Raw genomic sequence first — 26,738 nt, 5'->3', positions numbered from 1 at the left:
GATATTTACAGTTAACTTGCACACTGCGCGAAATTCGAAAAATTTGGCAACGAGAAACAGAGGTCACTATGATTTTACGTTTGGTGCATATTACAGTATATGTTGCTGCGTATGAAATTTAGCTAACATTTTTCTTTAGACTTGCGTGGAAGTCTTTATGTCTCACCAATCCCAAGAAAATTGACCTTATGTAGCACGCCCATTTGCGATCGTGCACCAGCGGTAAGTTAGAATGAAATTTCCAAAGTATTCTTCAGATTTCATAAATGGTTTCAGATATTGTACTGAGATTATGGTAAATGGCAGCACAGAAAGAAGAGAGTGTTTTTCCATATGGTTATTACGCGTAACCTTGTTATTCCACTAGCTACAGAGTGTTTCGATGTAGGAATGTAATTTTTAAGGGCCATCGACAGCTAGTGACACGAGAAATGCTATGAATTTTGGAATAACAAAAAATGGTTCATATGGCTCTGAGCACTATGGGACTCCACTGCTGTGGTCATCAGTCCCCTAGAACTTAGAACTACTTAAACCTAACTAACCTAAGGACATCACACACATCCATGCCCGAGGCAGGATTCGAACCTGCGACCGTAGCAGGCGCACGGTTCCGGACTGCGCGCCTAGAACCGCGAGACCACCGCGGCCGGCTTGGAATAACAGAAGTGAAGACATCACAGGTTTATTTTCGTATCGAGGATATGCTTTTTCATCAGATATTGACCTTATTTTCCTCAGTTCCTTCCTTAATAAACTTAGTATGCCACTATTTCAGAATTTTCTCACAACTATATCTGCACAACATACTAGTGAGCTGACATTGTAGAAACTTTGCTGTGTCTTGACAAAAGAAACAAATTTTAACATGGCAATTAGAGAAATGAAGCTATTAATCAAAATTCGTCACTCATGAGGGTTCTCCGTAAGCTGCAGAGAGTTAACAAGCCGGTGGAACATAGATCGCTGTTTTTGTTGGATTTCTAGAGGAATTCTGTTTAGGTACTAACTACAGTAAAGGTACCAGTAGATCTTTTTGGATGATCACCATGCAAGTGGGGGCGGGGATGGGTTTCAGTTCATCATCATCATTTAAGACTGATTATGCCTTTCAGCGTTCAGTCTGGAGCATAGCCCCCTTATAAAATTCCTCCATGATCCCCTATTCAGTGCTAACATTGGTGCTTCTTCTGATGTTAAGCCTATTACTTCAAAATTATTCTTAACCGAATCCAGGTACCTTCTCCTTGGTCTACCCCGACTCCTCCTACCCTCTACTGCTGAACCCATGAGTCTCTTGGGTAACCTTGCTTCTCCCACGTCTGTAACATGACCCCACCATCTAAGCCTGTTCGCCCTGAGTAGTTAATATTTTTAATTGGACCCAAGTCCGAAAACGTACCGTTTTATTTCTATACCTATTTTAAAATACGTTCGTAACACGACCACTTTTTACAAGTAATTCATTAGGCGTGACCCAGTACATCACTTACTTTGCAGCTCCATTCATTAACAGACAAAGAATTTGCTCGTGAATTTGTTGACAGGTTCTCTTCAACGTGATGCGGTACGGCCTCTTCAACTTGGGTGTGCAGCGACTCTTTTGAGCACCACTGCCACGCCTGCTGACGGTGAAGGTACCCTTTCTCGAGACTGTTGCGTAAGAGCCGTAAAAAGGGTATGTGATCGACTCGGACGTCTTGATGAAGACTACTAACAGCTCTTCAATTACCGTGAGCTTCGCCATTTAGAAAGATCATGTCGGTGTATTCTACAGATGTGTACTTAACTATGATGCTCTAACACTCACAGACAATTGAATGGGGCTCAAACGACATGAGAGAACCAGATGGTATCAGCCCATCCGACGTAATCACCCCTCATAGTAAGTACCCTTCAGCATACCTTCCTAGCAAACACGTTTTCAGACAACTGTAGCACGGAAAATGCACCTTTTCGGACATGGGTTCCCATTCAAAATATTAAGTATTCACTCCCTTTTACAAGTCCTGGAAGTCTGTAACGAACATTTCCAAATGCCCTACATAGTAGGCTGAATAGTCTGCCGTGTTTTGCCCAAGTCTAAGGATTCGGCAATTCATGCAACTTTTTACAATATTCCTTATAAAATATTTGACATTGTATGTATGCAATGTGCTAAACAATAATTGATCCATATAGAGATATTTAGAACGCCCTTTTCGTATAACAGAAACACTGAAATGTAATTTATACAGTGATACAAATATAGGCTTAGAACACACGTGGTGGTTGGTAGGTATTAAATGTAATGAGTTAAGAACTCGGTCTTCAAATGCGCGTGGTATGTAGTAGCAACTTGTGCCAGTTTGTTAGCTTTTATCCACATATAGTAATTTGCAAAAGAGGTGTTTATTTTTTAATCATAAGTAGGTATTTTAAGAAATGCAGTACTATGAAGCGAATTGTACTATGCACGAACTGAACCCTAGAAGGATATTCATATAAGCCTATCACCCAAAACTAACATTTCATATTATTTTTTGTTCATCAGATTAAATTAGTTCTTGCCCAGCAAAGATATCTGAGTGCAAACTCCCCGCACTCCCCCCACCCCCCCCAAAAAAAACTATCAATAGTAAAATTAGTGTATTAGTGAATCTGGAAATCACACTGTTGTTAAATGTCTTTATCATTAACACAAAATTATTCATTGTTGTATGATGGTCAAAATTTTATTCTTTGAAGGTTATGTGACTTGTGCAGGTTCCCTCACAATTATGAATTATCACTCGTCCTACTGTGCCTTTATAAGAAACTGGGTTAAGTGTTATTCAGTTTGTCTATGCATGCTAATGGTAACGACGTATCACATCATCACAATAAATATTTCTCTTAAATTTACCAGATCAAAAAATTTAGAGACGAACTGCTTCAGTATAGTTTTCGACAGTGGAACAAATTGCATACAACTGGTTTCATGTTGATAGCACCTTTTACTAACATTTTCTTGCAATGCACAACTCAGAGCCACGTTCTCGTTCCCGGTTGTCTCTATGGCAATTTATGGCCCGTCTCTTTCTTCGCTCAGTGTCACTTGGAAATCGAAACCCGTGTAAATCATTTCTACAATGGTTGTGCAGTTAACAGCTGAACATCCATCCATATTTACGACGAATTCTACAATATATTTAATCAGAAATCTCCACTTGCAACTTGACCCATATGTAAACAAGTATGAGTATCCTGTACTTTGGGGAAGACATGTCGGACAGTTCAGCTTAGGTAATAGGAGTCTTACCTCAGTCGTTCAGAAGATGGGGAGTGCAGCCCTATACGACAACCACTCAGAAATATCTCCATGGCACTACTGGCGATCAAACCTGGGTTCCTCCGCTTCCAGGTGTTCTGAGACCAGAGCTGCAGAGGCCGACGAAGTAAATAGGAGACCTTAGCATTCAAATTTTTTATCGTAAAACACACACCAGATTAGAAACTGCTGCCAACAGACACTATACTTCGTTCCACGTAACCTCAATCCCGCAGTCTAAACAAAAGGCCTCTCAGCACGCTCAGTGACTGGTCGTCGGATGCAGTGCACCTACATCACGTGACCACATTTTGCTACGCCACTGGAAACAGGTCCCACCTACGTATCAGTTATTTCCTTGTCATTCTAGCGTCAGTGACGGAATGAGGCAGGATAAAACATTGACAGTTTGCACTCTTTTTGCCAGTCGTCACGTTAAAGGCTTAACTCTTCTTGTTTATTTTGATCAGTCGCCTTTTCCGTCGCACCAGTCTTGCCAATGTGGTCTTGCAGCCATGCGCCATGAACGTGTCTGCAGTTGCTTCGTGTTCTGTGGACAAACATAGGTGCGGAAAACCGTTAAAAAGCAACGAGAAACAGATTGTGTTAAATGTCTTCGCAGAATTAAAAAGAAATACCCGTCGCTACGAATGCAGCATATTTCAGAAGTAACATCTCAGTTTATTGGTGCTCTCGTGACGAATGTATTAGGCGCGCAGACCACCTATGAACAGAAGTGAACGGTTTACTCTTATCAGGACGAAAAGTCGAGAAACCACATGTGTTAGTAAAATGTGACGATTTTACGCTAAGAAGTGTCCAATTGGAGATGCAAGCTTGGAAGTGGCTCCGCATTAGCATAGCAATTACAACTCCAGCTGCGAACTAGATTCCTTGGATTTTTGATATGTAAGGAATTGCGAGGTATCTGTGTGATTTACAGCGAGTATTGCTTTTTGTGACACGTGTATTTCGTTGTACGCTGAAACGTAAAATACATAACTCACGCAGTTGAAGCACCCTATATCTGCAAAGTTTCCACTTATTCCCTGTTAAAGCTTATTGACGCAGTTTCACCGTGTATCGGTACCCAAGGGACAGTCCCCAAAAAGGTGTCCATAGGCTTTGAGAGCGGACGCAGCTGTGCCCACACCGTTTGTTGTGGATAGCGTGACAGACGTAGCCGCAGGAGCGCGGGTTTGACAGGAAAAAAGGGGTGGAAACGGGCCACGTGGGGGCCGCGCTGGTATATATATAAATACCTGGCAGCCGTCTTGGTGCGGACAGTCTGATTTTGGCGGCGCTAGGAGGCGAATAGTCTGATTCTGGCAATTTTCACAGGCATACGTTTTGGTGAATTTTGTATGCGCGGCATCACGAAAGTGTTGAAATTTTCTTAAGTGCTTAACGTGGACTTATAAAACCTATTCTTTTGTCGCTAGCAAAAACTTAGCAATATTTTTCAGCTGTGATCTTTGAAGATTTGTCATCAGGGAACGATTCAAAACTTTGAAATTTCACTAGCAACTTTAGCGAGTGGTTTTTGGAACTTGTAATTTTAGTAGTTTGCAACTGAGGAATTTTAACTTAAATTTTAAGGAAATGGGACATAAGATTGTTGCGAGACTTTGGAGTGCGGGAGATACTGCCTGGGTTTATTTAAGTTCTCGCATTGGCATAATACAGGGTGTTTCAAAAATGACCGGTATATTTGAAACGGCAATAAAAACTAAACGAGCAGCGATAGAAATACACCGTTTGTTGCAATATGCTTGGGACAACAGTACATTTTCAGGCAGACAAACTTTCGAAATTACAATAGTTACAATTTTCAACAACAGATGGCGCTGCGGTCTGGGAAACTCTATAGTACGATATTTTCCACATATCCACCATGCGTAGCAATAATATGGCGTAGTCTCTGAATGAAATTACCCGAAACCTTTGACAACGTGTCTGGCGGAATGGCTTCACATGCAGATGAGATGTACTGCTTCAGCTGTTCAATTGTTTCTGGATTCTGGCGGTACACCTGGTCTTTCAAGTGTCCCCACAGAAAGAAGTCACAGGGGTTCATGTCTGGCGAATAGGGAGGCCAATCCACGCCGCCTCCTGTATGTTTCGGATAGCCCAAAGCAATCACAAGATCATCGAAATATTCATTCAGGAAATTAAAGACGTCGGCCGTGCGATGTGGCCGGGCACCATCTTACATAAACCACGAGGTGTTCGCAGTGTCGTCTAAGGCAGTTTGTACCGCCACAAATTCACGAAGAATGTCCAGATAGCGTGATGCAGTAATCGTTTCGCATCTGAAAAATGGGCCAATGATTCCTTTGGAAGAAATGGCGGCCCAGACCAGTACTTTTTGAGGATGCAGGGACGGTGGGACTGCAACATGGGGCTTTTCGGTTCCCCATATGCGCCAGTTCTGTTTATTGACGAAGCCGTCCAGGTAAAAATAAGCTTCGTCAGTAAACCAAATGCTGCCCACATGCATATCGCTGTCATCAATCCTGTGCACTATATCGTTAGCGAATGTCTCTCGTGCAGCAATGGTAGCGGCGCTGAGGGGTTGCCGCGTTTGAATTTTGTATGGATAGAGGTGTAAACTCTGGCGCATGAGACGATACGTGGACGTTGGCGTCATTTGGACCGCAGCTGCAACACGGCGAACGGAAACCCGAGGCCGCTGTTGGATCACCTGCTGCACTAGCTGCGCGTTGCCCTCTGTGGTTGCCGTACGCAGTCGCCCTACCTTTCCAGCACGTTCATCCGTCACGTTCCCAGTCCGTTGAAATTTTTCAAACAGATCCTTTATTGTATAGCTTTTCGGTCCTTTGGTTAAATTAAACCTCCGTTGAAAACTTCGTCTTGTTGCAACAACACTGTGTTCTAGGCGGTGGAATTCCAACACCAGAAAAATCCTCTGTTCTAAGGAATAAACCATGTTGTCTACAGCACACTTGCACGTTGTGAACAGCACACGCTTACAGCAGAAAGACGACGTACAGAATGGCGCACCCACAGGCTGCGTTGTCTTGTATATCTTTCACATCACTTGCAGCGCCATCTGTTGTTGAAAATTGTAGCTACTGTAATTTCGAAAGTTTGTCCGCCTGAAAATGTACTGTTGTCCCAAGCATATTGCAACAAACGGTGTATTTCTATCGCTGCTCGTTTAGTTTTTATTGCCGTTTCAAATATACCGGTCATTTTTGAAACACCCTGTAAGATTTAATGTTGGCAGTTCTTAAACTTGTTACTGTGTAAGAAGAATAAGAAATAGATCCAATTTTTGATATACTTAAATCCGTGAGTGTAGTGAACTGCCTGATAACTGCTTGCATTTAAATGGAATCCGTTTTGATAGCTGACGATTGCAGGGGGAATGTGAAGAGTGGTTAGTTGACCGCTAGACTTAAACACAGCCAAATTATTTTTTGAACATAAACATTTTAGAGTCAGTTCTAGTTGTTTTACTTTTTTTACAAGTTAGTGTGCACCTGAACTGGACACTAAAGTCCCAATACCCAAAACAAGGATCGTGTAGCTGTAACTATACTACAGTACAGCCTAGGCAAATGCAGTAAATCGGTTGGTTCTTTTTGCGGTACAAGTGGTCTACGGTGCGCCTGAAGGGGCTGATCGAGACACCATTTAGTAAATGCGCGCATCCTGAGAAAACACGAAAAAAGTGTCTTTCGCAACGTTTATCGCCGTCGGCAGCTGGTGTCTAACTAACTAGCAGCAGTAAAATCCTCAGATTTTAACGGGATATTCTCTAGGCAATTATCTAGAAGTCGCATCATACCGTATTCAGTAATATTTATCCGTTATCGGGAAACACCCTAATAAAGATGGTTGTTTGGTACCAAAACGGAGCAGTGGATTCTAAGATGGCTATGCACAACAGGTGGATGTAATTTTTCAGTTATATTGCTACGGTCCCGATCTCGAATAAACTTGAAAATTCCGTTTCCGAGATACAGAGGTTCATATTTACCCTGCTTTCACACGTAAAACAGAAATATAAAATCCGTCGTGAGGCGAAAACGCAGTTTATAAAGCGATGCGGCACGGAGAAATATGCTGTAAAGTGTCTTTGTTATCTTCAGAAGGGTTCTGCGACCCCTTGTTGTAGTACTGAAGCATATGAAAAATATTTGTGCATGAAAGTATGAAGTATATAATTAGTTTTGCATACTTTCAATTTCACATAAATAAACTATCAGTATTTTACTGTTCCATAAAGTTTTTTTCACGTGAGTGACATTTCCTGCTTTAGCAAGGAAAAGAAGGGAACCAGGAGAAAAATGCTGCTATCAGAGGACAAAATAGGCGAGTATGCTCCCGTTTAAAAAGCTGCCTCATCCTACCGTCCTCTGTACCTTTAAAAAACTCCAAAAAATTTGGTGTGCGAACATATTCTCTCTTTTTTATGCCATAAGAAGACGCAATGGCAGTGGGAAACAGACGGAAAAGTAGGAAGTCCTGGAATATAGCAGACAGTGGTTGTGGTGTAGAAAGAGTGAAGGAGGCAATGGCAGTGTAAGACAAGGAGAAGGACACAGTAGCAGTGAAGTGTAGTTCACAGAGACGGACAGTTGTAGGAAAAAAAATAAAGGAGACAGTGCCAGTGGGGAAGGAATAAAGAGAAGGGGAAGTAAAAGTGGGTGAAAACCAGAGATAATGAGATACAGATTATATGATAGTGACAACAAGAAAGGAAGTGACAGTGAGAAGAGACATCGGCAAGAGAGACACAAAGAGATTATGACAAGGAGTTGGTCTGAATGAGTGAGTGAGAATGGGCAAGTGAAAGTGGATGCGCACGGTGATGGTCTAGTATGTGCGAGCGAGTTACATTTAGGGGATTTTGTGGGAGTGAGAGGTAAGTTGCATGTTAAGAAACGTATGAATATGGTTGCATTCTAACATATTGCAAAATTTTTGAAGGTACTATATAAACATATTCTCCGTGAAGCTATTTTGTCCATTCACATAAGAGAAATGGACAAAATAACTTCACTGAGAATGTGCTTGTATGTTGTTGTGGTCTTCAGTCCAGAGAGTGGTTTGATGCAGCTCTCCATGCTACTCTATCCTGTGCAAGCTTCATCTCCCTGTACCTACTGCAAACTATATCCTTCTGAATCTGTTCAGTGTATTCATCTCTTGGTCTCCCTTTACGATTGTTACCCTCCACTCTGCCCTCCAGTACTAAATTGGTGATCTCATGATGTCTCAGAACATGTCCTACCAACCGATCCCTTCTTCTAGTCAAGTTGTGCCACAAATTTCCGTTCTCTCCAATTCTGTTCAATACCTCCTCATTAGTTATGTGATCTACCCATCTAATCTTCAGCATTCTTCTGTAGCACCACATTTCGAAAGCTTCTATTCTCTTCTTGTCTAAACTATTACTGTTACTTCCATACATGGCTGCACTCCATACAAATACTTTCAGAAACGACTTCCTGACACTTAAATCTATACTCGATGTTAACAAGTTTCTCTTCTTCAGAAACGCTTTCCTTGCCTTTGCCAGTCTACATTTCATATCCTCTCTACTTCGACCATCATCAGTTATTTTGCTCCCCAAATAGCAGAACTCATTTCCTACTTTAAGCGTCTCATTTCCTAATCTATTTCCCGCAGCATCACCCGATTTAATTCGACTACGTTCCATTATCGTCGTTTTGCTTTTGTTGATGTTCATCTTATATCCTCCTTTCAAGACACTGTCCATTCCGTTCAACTGCTTTTCCAGGTCCTTTGCTGTCTCTGACAGAATTACAATGTCATCGGCGAACGTCAAAGTTTTTATTTCTTCTCCATGGATTTTAATTTCGATTCCGAATTTTTCTTGTGTTTCCTTTACTGCCTTGCTCAATATACAGATTGAATAACATCAGGGATAGGCTACAACCCTGTCTCATTCCCTTCCCAACCACTGCTTCCCTTTCATGCCCCTCGACTCTTATAACTGCCATCTGGTTTCTGTACAAACTGTAAATAGCCTTTCGCTCCCTATATTTTCCCCTGCCACATTCATAATTTGCTTATATAGCAGAGTTCCTTTCAGTTTTTAAACGACTACTTATTTTTACTTGTTAAATATGATCCTCTGTGTTTAATTTGTTAAGTGTGATGTTGTCAGTGGCCTATGTAATGTCGGTGTCCGAGTTATTGGTGGTGATGTGTGTCACAGCTAGGTGCTGTCCATCGTTGACTGCTTACTGTAAAATCGAGTACTTGTGTTTTTGTCAATGAATGACCAAAAAGTTGATACACTCTTCTCACTATTAATCGTGTTACTGGTAGTCTGCACAAATTTCTTTCATACAGGAAGTGGTGGCATTTGTTGAATGGGCTGCACTGATTGGAGCCAGTTACCCAGACAGCTACAGTATATCTTCCTAGATGAGTGTGAGTACGTCTGATGTTTGCGTGTAGAACAGTAACCTGCTGTAATGCATTGCTTGACTTGTTCTGAAATATCTCAAGTTTCATAACACCTAGGTAACGTCCGTGTGTAGCATGGGGAGACAGTTTGAGCCTTTAGGTCACTTCAGATTTTGGGAGAGCATTTGCAACAGCTCACGCTGTGAAAACTGTTCCAGCGTGTCACAGCGAATACAATGAAATCGGTATTGTCGAATACACATAGACAGCATGTTGCACTTGGAATGGGCTATTCAGTGTGGCAGATAGTTCCAGCTATTGAGCATTGTTACATAATATCTCACTTAACAGCTGCAAATAAGTACTCAGATAACTTGAAATAGCTCCTCTATACAAACACGAACTCAGTAAAATAAATTTTTCTGCTCACGTAAGAGAACTGGACAGGAAATGCTGTGAAGTATAGCCTCTCTCTAATCGGATAAACGAGCAGCGCTCATGGTGGGGAAATTTGTTTTTAGAGGAAGAAAACAACAGCTGCCATACAAAATGACTAAGAGTGGATTTCCTCTCAAGAGAACAGCATACAGAGATTTATATAGATTCTGCCCGTATGCATTAATTTTATTAGTACCGTAAGTCATATCAACAATCCAAGGAGTGTTAAGGGATTTTGTGCAAAGTGAACACTCCTCGGTCATGTCTGCCCGCTGCGTCGCCAGTAATTCATAAGGCGCGCTGTGAAGGGTCCGCATAACTTTCTGAAACAACTGTAGTTGCTTCTTGAGACGCAGTAGAGTACTCTGAGGGTGAAGAGAGACATCATTTTGGCAGACGTGTAAATAGTCCCGCCTGCTGACCTTGCACGTCTTTGAAATATTACTAACTATTCCTTTACAGCCTCCGATGATGCCTCAAGCATTGGGAGACACAAACTTAGGTACAGAAACAAGTGTTATGTCACAGCATAATGCTCATAAAACAAAAACCGCGAAGACTGTAAATCCAGACCTTGATAGCACGCATTTTGCAACAAAAACAGACATTGGCTTCCAGCGACAGGCGTTGGCACCTGAATCGCCGACGAGCTCCAGCGTCGTCGGATGACGTTTTTGGGAGTGAGTTCGTGCCCACGATTTGTTCCCAAAGATGCCCTCGGCGATGCCACGGAGTTTAGTACAGTTAATTTCTCACAGCGTAAGTATAAATACCTACCTAACCGTCTGGTCAACCTGCCTTATCACGTAAACGTCACTACACCGTTGCGGCAGCCTGGTCCTCAGAAATTTTAACATTTCCCGCACAGTTTTTGCGAAGTGTGTCAGGACGAACGTTGATGATTGTACCATTCATAAGTTTCTCAGTCGTGAAAAACGTTGTTATCTCTTTTGTTAAACCTTAATCTACTTATGAGTCGTTAAATCTACCACCGCGTGGAAGAAAACTGTAAATACAAAATATTGTCTGCCGGCAGCTGGTGACCGAACGGTTCTAGGCGCTTCAGTCTGGAACCGTGCGACCGCTACGGTCGCAGGTTCGAATCCTGCATCGGGCATGGATGTTTGTGATGTCCTTAGGTTAGTTAGGTTTAAGTAGTTCTAAGTTCTAGGGGACTCATGACCTGAGATGTTGAGTCCCATAGTGCTTAGAGCCATTTGAACCAATATTGTCTGCAGTTAACATGAGCAAAGACTTACTGCGAAATTTAGAGGGATCTCGAACAGCATGTGAATAAGAAGCGGTGCTGGTGTTGGCTCCATGCTATAGAGCATATCTACAAAGAATAGTTTTGAGAAGCAGTTACTTGCCACTGGAGAACAGACAACCAGTTTCTCTAATTTTGGTTTTGTGATTCCGAAAGTATTGAAGCTCAATAGTGTTACGTTGACGTAGTTGTACTGAAACGGAGGGGAGTGGCTTAATGTGGTAGTCTCCTTTCAATGCACGGAAAACAACTATTTTCGTTATTTTTTCAAGTGACACAAAACTTAATGCTAAATCTCATGATATATAGTTTCATTGCTTACACTTTTGTCCTCAAGGAATAATTTTTTGTGTCCACATTGGATGCTCCCTGTAACCTCTGCACCAGCTGGAGGAACCCGTACAGCCGGAACATTGGCCATCGGTGGGAATTCCCAAAGCCCTCCTATTACACTTGCAAAAAAAACAGTTACGTAGGAGAAATTTTCAATATATTTTCTATCAGCACACATACGATAATTGAAAAATATTACATTCGTACTACATGGAGCTGTATTGAAACAAATGCCATTTTCTTCTCCCTCAATATCGAGGCAAAAGCGTGCACCGAAAACCGATTTTTGATGATATTCCAAAACGGCTACGAACGCTGACAGAGAATTCAGTTTAGAATGGGGGCATCAAACTCCGATCAAAATCGTATGTACCCTTCTCAAGTTAAACTTCCCGCCCATTTGAAAACTACGGTTTCGAGAAAAACGCGTTAAAAATTTTGGGTTACATTGTTTGTGGTTCAGTTAAATAAACCTCCGCTCAGCGATTCGTGTACCATACAGCAGTCCTTCCAGGGCCGAAAGGAGGTCCTCCTCCATCTCCTGCGAGCCTCTTTGTCAGCTTCTGTCATCCGCTGCTCTGCTCGCTCGATGCGCTTTTCGTCGGATTTTGTGCAGAAGTTGTAACAGCTGGCCCCGATCTCAGGTTCGACTGTGCCCATAATATCCACAATGTCTGTTAGGTCGATGTTGAAATTAGGCGTCCATTATTATTTTCCTGCTGTGAATGTGTTTCGGTGACACTTTTTACCCGAATCTCCCTGACACTCCGTAACGGAGTTTCCGGAGAACTTCAAATGAACGGTACAGTAAAGTAGATATCCCAGTGAACATTTAAACAAAAAATCAAGTTTTGAAAATTTTTCAAAGAGAATTATCCTCTTAATATTACGAGCACGACAGCCGGCCTACGGGAACGCCACTCTCAGAACATGAAACGGAAGAAGCAATATTTGTTTCAGTCTGGAAATAAGCTGAAATGGGCGGCTGCATAATGCTTTCTGAACGTGAAGTTTTGTCTTATATTTCGAGTTTTATCCTTACTTCAATTTTGCCGAGCTTTTTGGGCCAATATTTTGTGCGTTTCACGTTACACCAGAATATTCTAGTGTCAGAGTGTCCTTGAAGAATATAAAACTTCAGTCAAGTGTCGAAAACTTTCAGTCCGGCTACGCCATTTTTACATAGCAAGATGAGAAGATGCACTAAAAACACAAATTCGCACTACAACCTCTACAACATCTCGAGCTACAGGGAGCATAAATTCCTTTGATACTTACGAGTGTTGGCTGTTTCACTGAGCTTATTCAGGTCCAAAGGAAGACGAAAACGACGCCGTATGGTCGCATGTGTATCATCCATATGTGAAGATAATTTAATTCAAGGATCAGATGTTATTTCAGTTTCAAATTTTTAAATTTACTGAAAGACTTTAAATAATTAGGCGATGGTAAACATTACAAAATTTCTCGCAGTTCAGTTTTGGGAACTAGTCTACAAAATAGCTACCAGTAATTAATGTTTTTGTGATTGTTGGTGTAAATTATTGAATTGCGTCTTTTCGTATGTAGTTGCAGATGCAGTAACGCTGTAAGTTCCGAATTATTGTAAATAAGTAAAGTATGCAGAATGAGATTTTCACTCTGCAGCGGAGTGTGCGCTGATATGAAACTTCCTGGCAGATTAAAACTGTGTGCCCGACCGAGACTCGAACTCGGGACCTTTGCCTTTCGCGGGCAAGGTAGAGGTAGAGCACTTGCCCGCGAAAGGCAAAGGTCCCGAGTTCGAGTCTCGGTCGGGCACACAGTTTTAATCTGCCAGGAAGTTTCATATCAGCGCACACTCCGCTGCAGAGTGAAAATCTCATTCTGCATACTTTACTTAATGAAAGGCAAAGGTCCCGAGTTCGAGTCTCGGTCGGGCACACAGTTTTAATCTGCCAGGAAGTTTCAAGTAAAGTATGAAAGAAACTCCAGCTGATCGCTGAAACAGGTTGTAGAGATATGTCTGGCTTTATAGGCAGTTCAAATTCCTATTAAATACATAGCCAATTACTTTGAATTAAAGATAAAAAGCGTAAAAATTAAATTGGTAACCAATTATCCTAAGTAAATGGTATCTGAACTAGAAGAAACTACAGCTGCTGGTAGAAAAGGGCTCTGCTCTCCTACAGCCCACTATCTTCCAGGCTGAAAAGGGCTATGCTCACCTGCAGCACCATAATAGTAGCCATCAACTGTAATTGTATGAGTCAGGTAGGTGTTTGAAATTAGACTCAAGTTTTCTTTGAACCTTTCAGGAACTGTATCATCTGAATTGGGCGGTCGGTAAAAGGATCCTATTATTATTTTATTTTGGTTGCTAAAAATGACTTCTACCCATACTAACTCAGTGGAACTATGTACTTCAAGTTCGCTAAAAGATGAACTACTTCCAACAATAACAAACAAGCCACTGCATTTACCCTATCCTTTCTGAACGCCGTTAGTTCCTCCGCAAAAATTTCGCCTCAACTTATCTCCGGCTTTAGCCAGGTTTCAGTGCCTATAACGATTTGAGCATCAGTGATTTATATTAGCACTTGGAGCTCTGGTACTTTGACAATATAGTTACGACAATGTACAACTGTTGTACCGATGGTTCCTAGATCTAGATTATTCCTGTGTTCCACCTGCACCCTCTGACACTGAAGCCCTTTCTGTGTTTGCCCGAGATCCTCTAACCTATAAAAACCGCGCAGTCCACGACACACAGCCCTGCCACCTCTGTAGCCGCTTCCTGTGTGTAAGACTCCTGATCTGTTTAGAGGAACCCGAAACCCCACTACCCTATGGCGCAAGTTGTGGGATCTGCAGCCTTTATGGTCGCAGAACTGCCTGAGCGTCTGGTTCAGACCCTCCCCTTGGCTCTGCAACAGAGGTCGGCAAGCGGTCCTGCCGACTACGCTGCAAATGGCGAGTTCTGCCTTCATCTCGTAAGTAAGATGCAGCCTTTATGATATCTGAAAGCCGCTCGAAACCAGAGAGACTCTCTTCCGATCCAAAGCGACATACATCGCTGGTATCGACGAGAGCCACCATATGCAGCTGGCTGCACCCTGTGCTCTTCATGGCATCCTGAAGAGACCAGTTCTACATCTGGAATGACTCCACCCGGTATGCAAACGGAGTGCACATTGGCTTCCTTCCTCTTCTTGGAAACCATGACCCTAACGGCCCCCATAACACGCCTGACAATGGAGCTCCCGAAAATGAAATGGGTAAATACTGATGATAAATAGTGAAAGAGGTAAAATTATGAAAATATTAATTCTGTTCGTGGCTCCATGTTAGCCAAAGGAAGTAATGTATATACAATAAAACTCTGGGACGCTGTTGAAATCACGGAGAGAGTTCTCAGCTTTTCGTCAATACAAGGATGTACTGTCATTCGCGATAAGCTTCATTTATCAAACTGGGCTCTCTTGTCAGGGCAAAATAATCAACATTTCAAGACATACTATGCGAAATTCGCTAGTTGAGAGTGAGTTTGACTTCTTTGCAATAATTTCTCCATTTTTCAGCCGCGACCGGTTTCTTCTAAACGCCTTAACCATAGCGGAATTGACACTTAGGTTTATCACACGTTGAAGCGTATTTCATGCCGTAGTGTCGCTTAACACTGGTTTCATCGTGGACTGAAATCTCCGATCACGAAAACTGACAACGACCGGGAGAGCGGCGTGCTGACCACACGCCTCTCCATATCCGCTTCCGTCAACGCCTGTGGGCTGACAATGACACGGCGGTCGGTCGGTACCGTTGGACCTTCAAGGCGTGATCGGACGGAGTTTAGTTTAGCTTGTGGAATTAAATCGTATCGTTAAAAGTTAAAAAAGTCCAGTTTTTGTTTATCTGCGTAAAGAAATACTGATATGCTCGCCTGACCTGAAATGATCTGCCTTCATCCGTCACTTTTCCTTTCTTCGTACTCTCTGAAGAAGCCACATTCGCTTCACGTTGAATCAGGCCTGAGTAGCATTGGAATACAGAAAAGGTTTTACATGAGTGAAAACCCACACCATTTAATTTTGACATGGTATTGCCCATTAAACAGTGAAGTGAAATATTGAAGAACTGGAGATTGTAATTGCACATGTTGATATCTTAGAAAAAAAATCTTAGTTGGCTCCAAAAGCACCTACTTTTTATCTCTTCATAAATTAATGTTCGCAGACACTTAGGTTAGATGCAATTTTGGATCTCAGAAAAAATTCTCCTTGTTGGATTGTACGATCGCTGTTAAATGAGTAATGCAACAAATTTTCTTTTCCCAACGCCGACCGAGCGAGGTGGCGCAGTGGTTAGACACTGGACTCGCATTCGGGAGGACGACGGTTCAATCCCGCGTCCGGCCATCCTGATTTAGGTTTTCCGTGATTTCCCTAAATCACTCCAGGCAAATGCCGGGATGGTTCCTCTGAAAGGGCACGGCCGAATTCCTTCCCCATCCTTCCCTAATTCGATGAGACCGATGACCTCGCTGTCTGGTCTCCTTCCCCGAAACCAACCAACCAACCTTTCCCAACGCCGGATGGTTTTATTCATGAAATAAATACACCACAGTATTTCCCAATTTATAGGCCGTAAAACCCTGTTTTTCAACGTAATCACAGTTCAGTTCTGTGGTCTTTTGCCACGTTAACGTGAGAGACTGTATGTCGTCATGGTACTCATCAACTGGTCTCTGTCTCAGCTAACTTCTTGCTGTATTGATAACTTCCCCAAATTTACCCATCTTTGATGTAGTGCTTCCTCAAGAGTCCATCCTGCAGTGGACTAAAGAGATAAAACTCTGAAGGTGCGAATTCGGTTTTTAGGGCGGATTGGGAAGAAGAGTCCACCAACGTCTTGTCATCTGCTCTTGTGTGCGCAGATTGTAATGATTTCTTAAATTTCCTAAGAGTCCCACAGTAGACTCCCAAGTTCCTCGTGTGGGAAGACAAATGTGATGATATGACTGAGCTCCCTGTGGATGTCACAATGATATACGCATCAGCTGGAATAACCAGCAGTCAGACCACTCTCCATGTACTCAAATGCAGTTAATGGAAACGGTGTCGCATAATGGATACCTGTCAGGAGGGGGGTGTCCTAGTACATATGAGTCATACATGCTGTACCTCACAAAATATAGCAAACAAGGTTTTGACCTAACTACGAAATAAAACATTTGTCTCCATTGTTCCGTATTTATTTCAAAGTTCCCTGTTAACTTAATTGAATAATATGTTATTACAAGATCAGTTCGATTATAATAATACTTGGTATAGGAAAATTATCAATCATTGGCATGGGTCAACACTAATCTAACAAGAGAGTTCCTCTGCAGAGATTGAATAGTTGAAATGAATGGGGCAGAACTGTCACCTAGACATGCATTATGGGACGGTAAGTCCGTGGTCACTGCACAGTGACTGTCTGAATTTTCCAGAAGAATGACAAAACTGCGTATCCAGCTAACAATGTAAGGTTTCCATATGTTTTCTGACATTGTAAATATTTCGTTTTGAATACGATATCTTTAGGAGATGTCACATGAGGGGAAAGTTTTGAAGAAGAGCATTAATTATTTCATATGTTCATAAATTACATAGAAGACTTACAACAGGGATGGCCAAGAATTCGGTTCGTAGGTCGTGCCCAGGTCCAAGTGCCACCACACCACGCTGTCTCAGCATGAGTGGTGGCGGTGGTGGGGGGGGGGGGGGATGACAGCGAATGCGCAGCGTTTAAATGGTAATCTAGTCACACTGCATGCGACTTTGTTTTATATTTCACATTTCTCAAAAACAAAGATGAAAACAAAAGCAAATTTTCAGCATTATTAAATTATTTTTGGCGTGATGAAGACATATAATTTTTATCTGTACAAACTGTTAGCGCATGGTCAGACGAAGACAATTTCACAGATTTTCGCACTCTGGTTGCCACGTAAACATCTTTTACACGTATTCGTTTGTAGAAATATTGTAGCACTTTGCCAGCTTAAGTAAGGAGGCGTGGAAACTGAGGAAACCAATGTAGAACAACTTGCAATGCGGAAAGCGTGCAGTCATGTCCATGTATAATGCGCGGTCTGCAATCCACACCGGATGTCCTACTTTTAATTTCAGCAGTTCTTTCTCCTTCATAGATTCAACAGCGAGCTTTAGATCTAAAAATGTTTCCAATCATTCCCCTTGACTTAACAAATGTACTTCGTAGTAATATTCAAAGTATCCATACTCTTCGTTCAGGTACATCGAAAACTGTTGCAACTGACACTCTGTGTGCGACCTCAGAAATTTTACTGTTCGTACCACCATGCTTGCAAATTTAGCACAAAGTGCTTGTTGATATACAGAACAACAAATTCCGTCTGTCAATCGCTGTAATTTTTACTCTTTCGTTGCCAACAAAATCTTTAAATTTTTTCTGCATGATATTGTAATTGCGTTTCGTAGCCAATTTAGGGTACCCATCGGTTAAGCCACTACATAATATCTATGGAGCGTTCTCATCTCTCTCTTCTATCATTTCCATTCATTTATAAAGGCTTGTGACGACAGATCGCTAGATTGCCTCGTTTTGTGCTGACAGCCACTGCAACTGTGAAGGTCCTTAATACTAAGAACAAATAGCGAATGGTAAACAAAGCTGACACACGGATCTGCCGAACTGAAGAGGTTGTGCAGACTTAAAAATACCAAACCGAAATACTAAATGAAACTTCGCGCTGTACTGAGAATTTCTGTGAAGAACGGAGCAATGCCAAGTGACAGGCCGCGCCTTGGACACCCCGCAACCCGCACACCCTGCACGCATGAAGTGTGGCACGACGTGGCCGCCTTCACTCACTTGTGAAGTTACTGGACACCTACAGGCACACATAATTCTCGAAGATTTCTTGCCCAAGCTGCACCCTCTCACCATGTTGACCCCTCAGATGCGTGATGCATAGTGGCCACCACAATCTGCCACAGACTGTAAAATACACTATGTGATCAAAAGTATTCGGACTCCTGACTTGAAAATGACTTACAAGTTCGTGGTGCCCTCCATCGGTAATGCTGGAATTAAATATGGTGTGGGCCCACCCTTAACCTTGATGACAAGTTCCACTCTCGCAAGCATACGTTCAATCAGGTGCTGGAAGGCTTCTTGGGGAAAGCCAACCCATTTTTCACGGAGTGCTGCACCGAGGAGAGGTGAGCCCTGGCACAAAGTCCGCGTTCCAAAACATCCAAAACATGTTCTAAAGGATTCAGGTCAGGACTCTGTGCATGGTAGTCCATTACAGGGATGTTACTGTCGTGTAACCATTCCGCCACAGGCGGTGCATTATGAACAGGTGCTCGATAGTGTTGAAAGATGTAATCGCCGCCCCCGAATTGCTCTTCAACAGTGGGAAGCAAGAAGGTGCTTAAAACATCAATGTAGGTCTGTGCTGTGATAGTGCCACGCAAAACAACAAGGGGTGCAAGACTCCTCCATGAAAAACATGATCACACGATAACCTCACCGCCTCCGAATTTTATTGTTGGCGCTACACGCGCTGGCAGATGAAGTTAACGGGGCATTCGCCATACCCACACTCTGCCATCGGATCGTCACATTGTTTACCGTGATTCGTCACTCCACACAACGTTTCTCCACTGTTCAATCATCCAATGTTTACGCTCCTTACACCAAGCGAGGCGTCGTTTGGCTTATGAACAGCCGCTCGACCATGAAACCCAAGTTTTCTCGCCTCCCACCGAACTGCCATAGTACTTGCAGTGGATCTTGATGCAGCTTGGAATTCCTGTGTGATGGTCTGGGTAGATGTCTACCTATTACACATTAAGACCCTCTTCAACTATCAGCGGTCTCTGTCAGTCAACAGACGAAGTCGGCCCGTACGCTTTTGTGCTCTCCGTGTCCCTTCACGTTTCCACTTCACTATCACATCGGAAACAGTGGACCTACGGATGTTTAGGTTTGTGGATATCTCCCGTACAGACGTATGACACAAGTGACACCCAATCACCTGACCACGTTCGAAGTCTATGAGTTCCGCTGAGTGCCCCAATCTACTCTGGCTATGAGCAGTATGCGACTTAACTTCTGAGGTCATCAGTTCCCTAGAACTTAGAACTACTTAAACCTCACTAACCTAAGGACATCACACACATCCATGCCCGAGGCAGGATTCAAATCTGCGACCGTAGCAGCCGCGTGGTTCCGGGCTGAAGCGCCTACATCAGCTCGGCCACATCGGCCTGCACAGTCTGCTCTCTCATGATGTCTAATGACTACTGAGGTCGCTGATATGGAGTACCTGGCAGTAGGTGGTAGCACAATCCACCTAATATGAAAAACGTTTGTTTTTGCGAGTGCCCGGATACTTTGGTCCACATAGTGTACCAGCTCTCTCTCGGACGTCCAGATGAGTTCTATTTCCTGAGCCTAATTCTCTCCCATTGTGTCCCAAGTTGAAGTGCGTTCTCTCTCGAATCATTCTTCGTCCTCGACTCTACAAATCTGCACAATTCTTGTGTGCCAACGTAAAAGGTTGTGAAAACTACTAGCCAATTATTTTTTTGGTAGCAAGACAACTACCTCTCCTCCATGCAACTTTAACTAATCATTACTCGCACAGATCAACCAATCATTCCACACACAGGTTAGCAGTCTTCTAACAGTTCTGAGATGGTCACTCACTCTTTCGCCAGTTCGATGTTTTAGCCACTGTCATCATTTCCATATACACACTTAACGTAAATTGGGATCCTTACTTTCCCTACTCTGCTATTAATTTTGGTTAGCCAGTGACGTGCTATTTTACAACTTTTTAGGCAAGAGGTTATTCATCTCACGCGAAGAAGCGACAGTAATTCGGCCCCGTGCTTTACAAAAAGAAAATAACTGATGTTCCCAAAGCTGTCTGGCCATTTGGTAACTCCTGATGGAACGCTAACACATTTACCTCTCACTGACTGTCCCTCACCTAGCATTCTCAGAAGGCGACTTCTCAGTGCAAAACAAAGCTCCTTTGAAGTTTCTCCTACCTGAATGCCACTGCTTGTAAAATCAGAGACTCTCCGTGAGTGCAGTTGTGTGTCACACCGCGTTGACTTCTGCTCTGAATGTAGCCTTCATCCGTATCACGCAGAGTGTCTAGCATTATGCAAAACCTACAGGAAGGCAGTCGCCAGCCCTGAAGCCCGGACAGCGTCCGGGACCTGCTCTTAGTGATCGTCTCGTCTGCGCCATCCTCTGAAAAGGCGAGATGCATTCCTAATGGGATGGGGAGGGTAGGCGACAGGGAAGAGGAGGACCTTCTGAAGATAAGGTCACTGACCTGGGATATTACGCCTGGCTTGTCTCACCAGGTACTCAACTCAGCTACAAAGAAGATTAGGTGTCAAATCGCCACAAGGAAGAAGAAGGAATTTATATGGAAGTAGACGGCCTATTCCTGGCAGTTTCTGACACTATTCATTGCAATATTCATTAGACTATCGTATCAAGACGCGGGAATAAAGCTCAGATAATAATGATTTTAAATCAAATTATGTATAGCACATGAGATACGCCAATCTCACAAAGAACTGCCACCTATCACACCGAACAGAATAACCCCTTCAGAGCTACTGAACACATTAGCCTTGGCTTGACCAGCTGAGGGTATTGTTTCGAATATCTTAATCGAAGGGGACGTTGTGTGGAACCATTCCATAGATTGCCATTTTGTTTCCTACTCAATGTGGTGAGTGTACACTTCATCACCTATGATAATGTTCAGTTTCATAACGAGAAGACAGTTCGGCACAGATGTTCCTTCTCTCCACCTTATGTTCTTCAGCTAGGCTTTGAGAAGCCAGAGGGCCCAACTGTTGAATATTCTAACTGACGTACAATTGTGCCGCCAACAGAGACGTCGAGTTGAGTACTCAGATACTGGGCTGTAATTCGTTGAAAAACTCAAATAAAAGTGCCCGCGGCACTACAGGCATAACAGCGGTATGCTGCCGGGCTATGCGTGGTTCATCAGACGTCTTCCTCCTTGTTCTGTTGACGATAGACGCCTCGCTCAGCTACTTCCTATGTTTCTTTCCACTGTCTGGTATCCGTAGGCATTCTGTAAGCGCCTGAAAAAGTTTGCGTTGGTCTGATTTTTCTCCAAAACAAATTCAGTGATTGCTCTTTGCATGGCACGCACCTCAGTTGCAGACCCCATTTTGAAGACTGGTTACAGCGCTACCATCTGTTGGGAGTTATTGCAAATACGAGATGACGTGGGACTCTTTAAGGATGACGCGAACAAAATTAGAATTATTTTCAACCATAACTGGTTGCGAAAAAAGATGTTTAAGCATTGCCTATTTAACGCCCTTTGTATGTACATCAACTTGTATGTACACACTCCACAAGGCATAATACGGTGCATAGCGGTGGGTACCTTCTACCACTCATTCCCCTTTCTTGATCCATTCGCAAACTGAGCTTGGAAAACGGAAGAAACGACTGTCTAGATACCTCCACACGGGCCCTAAGTTCTCTTATATTCTTTTTCGTGGTCCTTACGCAAAAGTTACATTCCTGGCACTAGAATTGTTAGGCAGCCAGCCGCAAATGGCGGTTCTCCATATTTTCTCAGTTGTCTTTCGTAAACCCTCCAGGGATTTCCCTTTAAGTTCACATCGCATCTGTGTAATACACGTGTGTTGACCGAAGGTGCTGGTAAGAAGTCTGGCAGCAACCCTCTTTATTGCTTCTCCTTTAATCCGACCTGGCGTGGATTCCAAACACTCTAGCAGTGCTCAAGAATGGGTTGTGTTAGCATTAAATATGCCGTGTTCCTTGTAGGTGAACTTCTTTTGCACAGAATTTGCTCAATAAACTGAAGTTAACCATTTGTCTTTCCTAAAACTGTCCTTCGTGCTGGTTCCATTTCATGTAGCTTTGCAACGTTATGACTCTATATTTCATCGACCTGAGAATGTCAATCAGAACACCACTAGTACTGAATTCGAGAAGTACGAGACTCGTTTGCTCTGGTTTAGACGATAATCCATCTGTCTGAGGAGTGATTCCGCTCGGCGGCTCCATTCTAGAAGTGAAACCATTGTTCCAGGTGAACTAGTTACATCTCAGTCAATATTCGCACTTGGGACACTAGAGATAACCATTGAGGTACGTGTAAAGAATCACTTTCAGATTTCGACGCCTGTGGGACTACATCTTTCCTCTAGACCTTAGTAACCCACATCTCTTTTCATTCACACTTGAAAGATAATACGCTATTGGGAGACTACTTAAAACAAAAACTTGCACAAGAAGACGTAACAAGTTAATTCATTAACCACTTTAATGTTCCATGCAACATTATTCCAATATTAGAGTTTAGTGTGGAATGTGTGAACTGCTTCACGAGAATGGTAACTGTCTCGATAGAATACAGCTACAGCCTACTGATTTACATTAGTAATTTCAAATTACGGTTAATATATAATGTATTCATAAACCAATTATTCTAAACACACACAAATAATACACTACTGTCCATTAAAATTGCTACACCAAGAAGAAATGCAGATGATAACGGTTATTCATTGGACAAATATATTATACTAGAACTGACATGTGATTACATTTTCACGCAATTTGGGTGCATAGACCCTGAGAAATCAGTACCCAGAAGAACCACCTCTGGCCGTAATAACGGCCTTGATACGCCTGGGCATTGAGTCAAACAGAGCTTGGATAGCGTGTACAGGTACAGCAGCCCATACAGCTTCAACACGATACCACAGTTCATCAAGAGTAGTGACTGGCGTATTGAGACGGGCCAGTTGCTCGGCCACCATTAACCAGACGTTTCCAATTGGTGAGAGACCTGGAGAATGTGCTGGCCAGAGCAGCACTGGAACATTTTCTGTATCCAGAAAGGCCCGTACAGGACCTGCAACATGCGTTCGTGGATTATCCTGCTGAAATGTAGGGTTTCACAGGAATCGAATGAAGGGTAGAGCCACGGGTCGTAACACATCTGAAATGTAACGTCCACTGTTCAAAGTGCCTTTAATGCGAACAAGAGGTGACCGAGACGTGTAACCAATGGCACCCCATACCATCACGCCGGGCGATACGCCAGTATGGCGATGACGAATACACGCTTCCAATGTGCGTTCACCGCGATGTCGCCAAACACGGATGCGACCATCATAATGCTGTAAACAGAACCTGGATTCATCCGAAAAAATGAATTTTGCCATTCGTGCACCCAGGGTCGTCGCTGAGTACACCATCGCAGGCGCTCCTGTCTGTGATGCAGCGTCAAGGGTAACCGCAGCCATGGTCTCCGACCTGATAGTCCATGCTGCTGCAAACGTCGTCGAACTGTACGTGCAGATGGTTGTTGTCTTGCAAACGTCCCCATGTGTCGACTCAGGGATCGAGACGTGGCTGCACGATCCGTTACAGCCATGCGGATAAGATGCCTGCCATCTCGACTGCTAGTGACTACACTCTGACCTTTATCAACGTCGGAAACGTAATGGTACGCATTCCTCCTCCTTACACGAGGCATCACAACAACGTTTCACCAGGCAACTCCGGTCAACTGCTCTTTGTGTATGAGAAATCGGTTGGAAACTTTCTTCATGTCAGCACGTTGAGGGTGTCGCCACCGGCGCCAACCTTGTGTGAATGCTCTGAAAAGCTAATCACTTGCATATCACAGCATCTTCTTCCTGTTTGCTAAATGTCGCGTCTGTAGCACGTCATCTTCGTGGTGTAGCAATTTTAATAGCCAGTAGTGTAACTATCAAAGGATATTTCTATGAAGCAGTAGTAATTGGCGACCAAAAATGAACTTTGGTCAGTAATTATTGAAACAATGTGATGTGCTGTTACTAGTCTCTAAATTCTATTTCATATTTTGAACTTATTTTATTTCAAATCGACTCATACAAGTTTTCCTCACATATTCGATAATTTTACTCGTTTTTTCAGGTGGTGTTTTTTCAGATATTATTTAAATGGTACTATATACATTATTTTTTGTTTTCACAATATTTTTTCTTCAGTGACACGATTCTAAGATACTAATTAAAGACTTAAATGCATTATTCTTCTGAGAGAAATAAGAAAAAAATATGTTCGATGGTAACAACAAAAAAGAAAGCATCTGTGATTCGGTACCAATCTCAATGTGCACCCAAAAATATACAGTTATTCACATTATCAACAGAACAGGCTCTGCTAACGGTATACTATGCCTTCCACATTGCAGGCAACGGTTTCTACACAATGCTGGTGCCTACTCTGAAGGACAGTTAACAGTTGCAAGTCTTTTGTATCGGTTGTAAATAAATAGTTGGCACTATTTAAGCTACAGCCCTCGTATATTAATAGCCTTATAACTGATGCTATTTGAGAGACATTATCTTTGACGTCTGAGAGTTGACTGTAGATTTATGTCCATTTTCGTAAATTACATGCTGTACACTAGCAAATTCACCATATTGCCATCATGACTGGAAATCGTAGATTAGCAAGGAAGAGGAAGGAAGCAGATTTCTCTGTCATGGAAGGTGGAGCATTGTATGTATGTATGTTTCCTGTATCCTGGGTACCTATTATTATGCAGGACATTATTATACTGTAATAATAAGACTTTCTTGCAAGAAAAATGCATCAACAAAAAAGAATTTTATAAAATACTTCGACTAAAAAGCTTAAGAATACTAGGAGAAGTGGATTATTAAACATTAAGTTTGGAAATTAATTGAAAAGGAAAGATAATGGAAATAATGAACTAGATCAACAATTTATTCAATTTTACATTAAAATACATTAATAACATATTTTTGTAGGCCTCAATCTATTTAACAATTTTTAAAATTCTTCAAGTTCACTCTGATTCTTCAGTAACATTAACAGAACAGTTAACCACAACTCTTTCACTCACTACATGTCCAACAATAGACATTGTCTATTTACACTATTATAGTTCCAACAGCCGATTTACAAGTAACGATTTTCCACAGTTGATTCACATTCTCTTCAAAGCTCACATCATGTTTCACCTCCGGCAAACTGTCAGTGTTGACTCACTAGATTAATCTTCATTGTGTTCGTTGAGTGTTCAGCAAGGACAAAATACCATAAAATATTTTGCAGTCTCTTAGGGTACATAGCAAAAAAACAGTTCTTGTGTAGTATGATGACAATGACATAATATCTACAAATCTACAATGAAATACGACATATACAGCTTTTATATCCTAACAGTTGTAATGACTAAATGATTCTTTTTTTGTAATAGATTGAGTACAAGGATTTAACTCACAGATATTTGCTGAACAATCTGTCGTTAAAATGGTAGGCTCATAATAGTAGAAGGTATTGTGGCTAAACAAGATTAGTTTTAGGTACATGCAACGTTCACGTCATTTTTTTTATCAACATACAGTTCCAAATAAACGATTGAAACGATACAAAATAAAAAGCATTCTTCATAGGAAACCTCAAAGGTAACAGGCATTACTCTACACTTCAGTTACGAGTGTAGCTGTTAATTGGGGAATATGGTATCTCAGTTACTGGTCATGACATACTTACTGGCAGTCAAAAGAAGTGAAAAGTTAAAAGATGAGACAGAGTTGTCGTTTGGACTTTGTCATTATGTTTGGCTCGGGAATCAGTACTCACAAACTGGCCGTAGTAGAAAATTGACGTAAATCATCACCTTTAAGGGTATCAGAAATTGAATTAGTCACGAAATAGATGTTAGCAACCATTTAATAAAATGATCAAGTGTTGTAGAAGTTAAAATTCGATGAGGACGCTCGAAGTAATTTGAAATGTTAGATACCAGGTAAATTTATAAACGCATTGAAATAAATGTGGCCTGTCAAACTCCGCTTTTAGATTCTTCTGACGTATATGACACAGTGTGCCTATAGTCTTCGTTGGAGTTCAGCAATACAGTACATT

The sequence above is a fragment of the Schistocerca nitens genome, chromosome 7 (assembly GCF_023898315.1).
Source record: "Schistocerca nitens isolate TAMUIC-IGC-003100 chromosome 7, iqSchNite1.1, whole genome shotgun sequence".
NCBI classification, from domain to species: Eukaryota; Metazoa; Arthropoda; class Insecta; order Orthoptera; family Acrididae; genus Schistocerca; species Schistocerca nitens.
The sequence above is the reverse complement of the archived record's forward strand: the minus strand, read 5'-3'. Positions refer to the sequence as shown.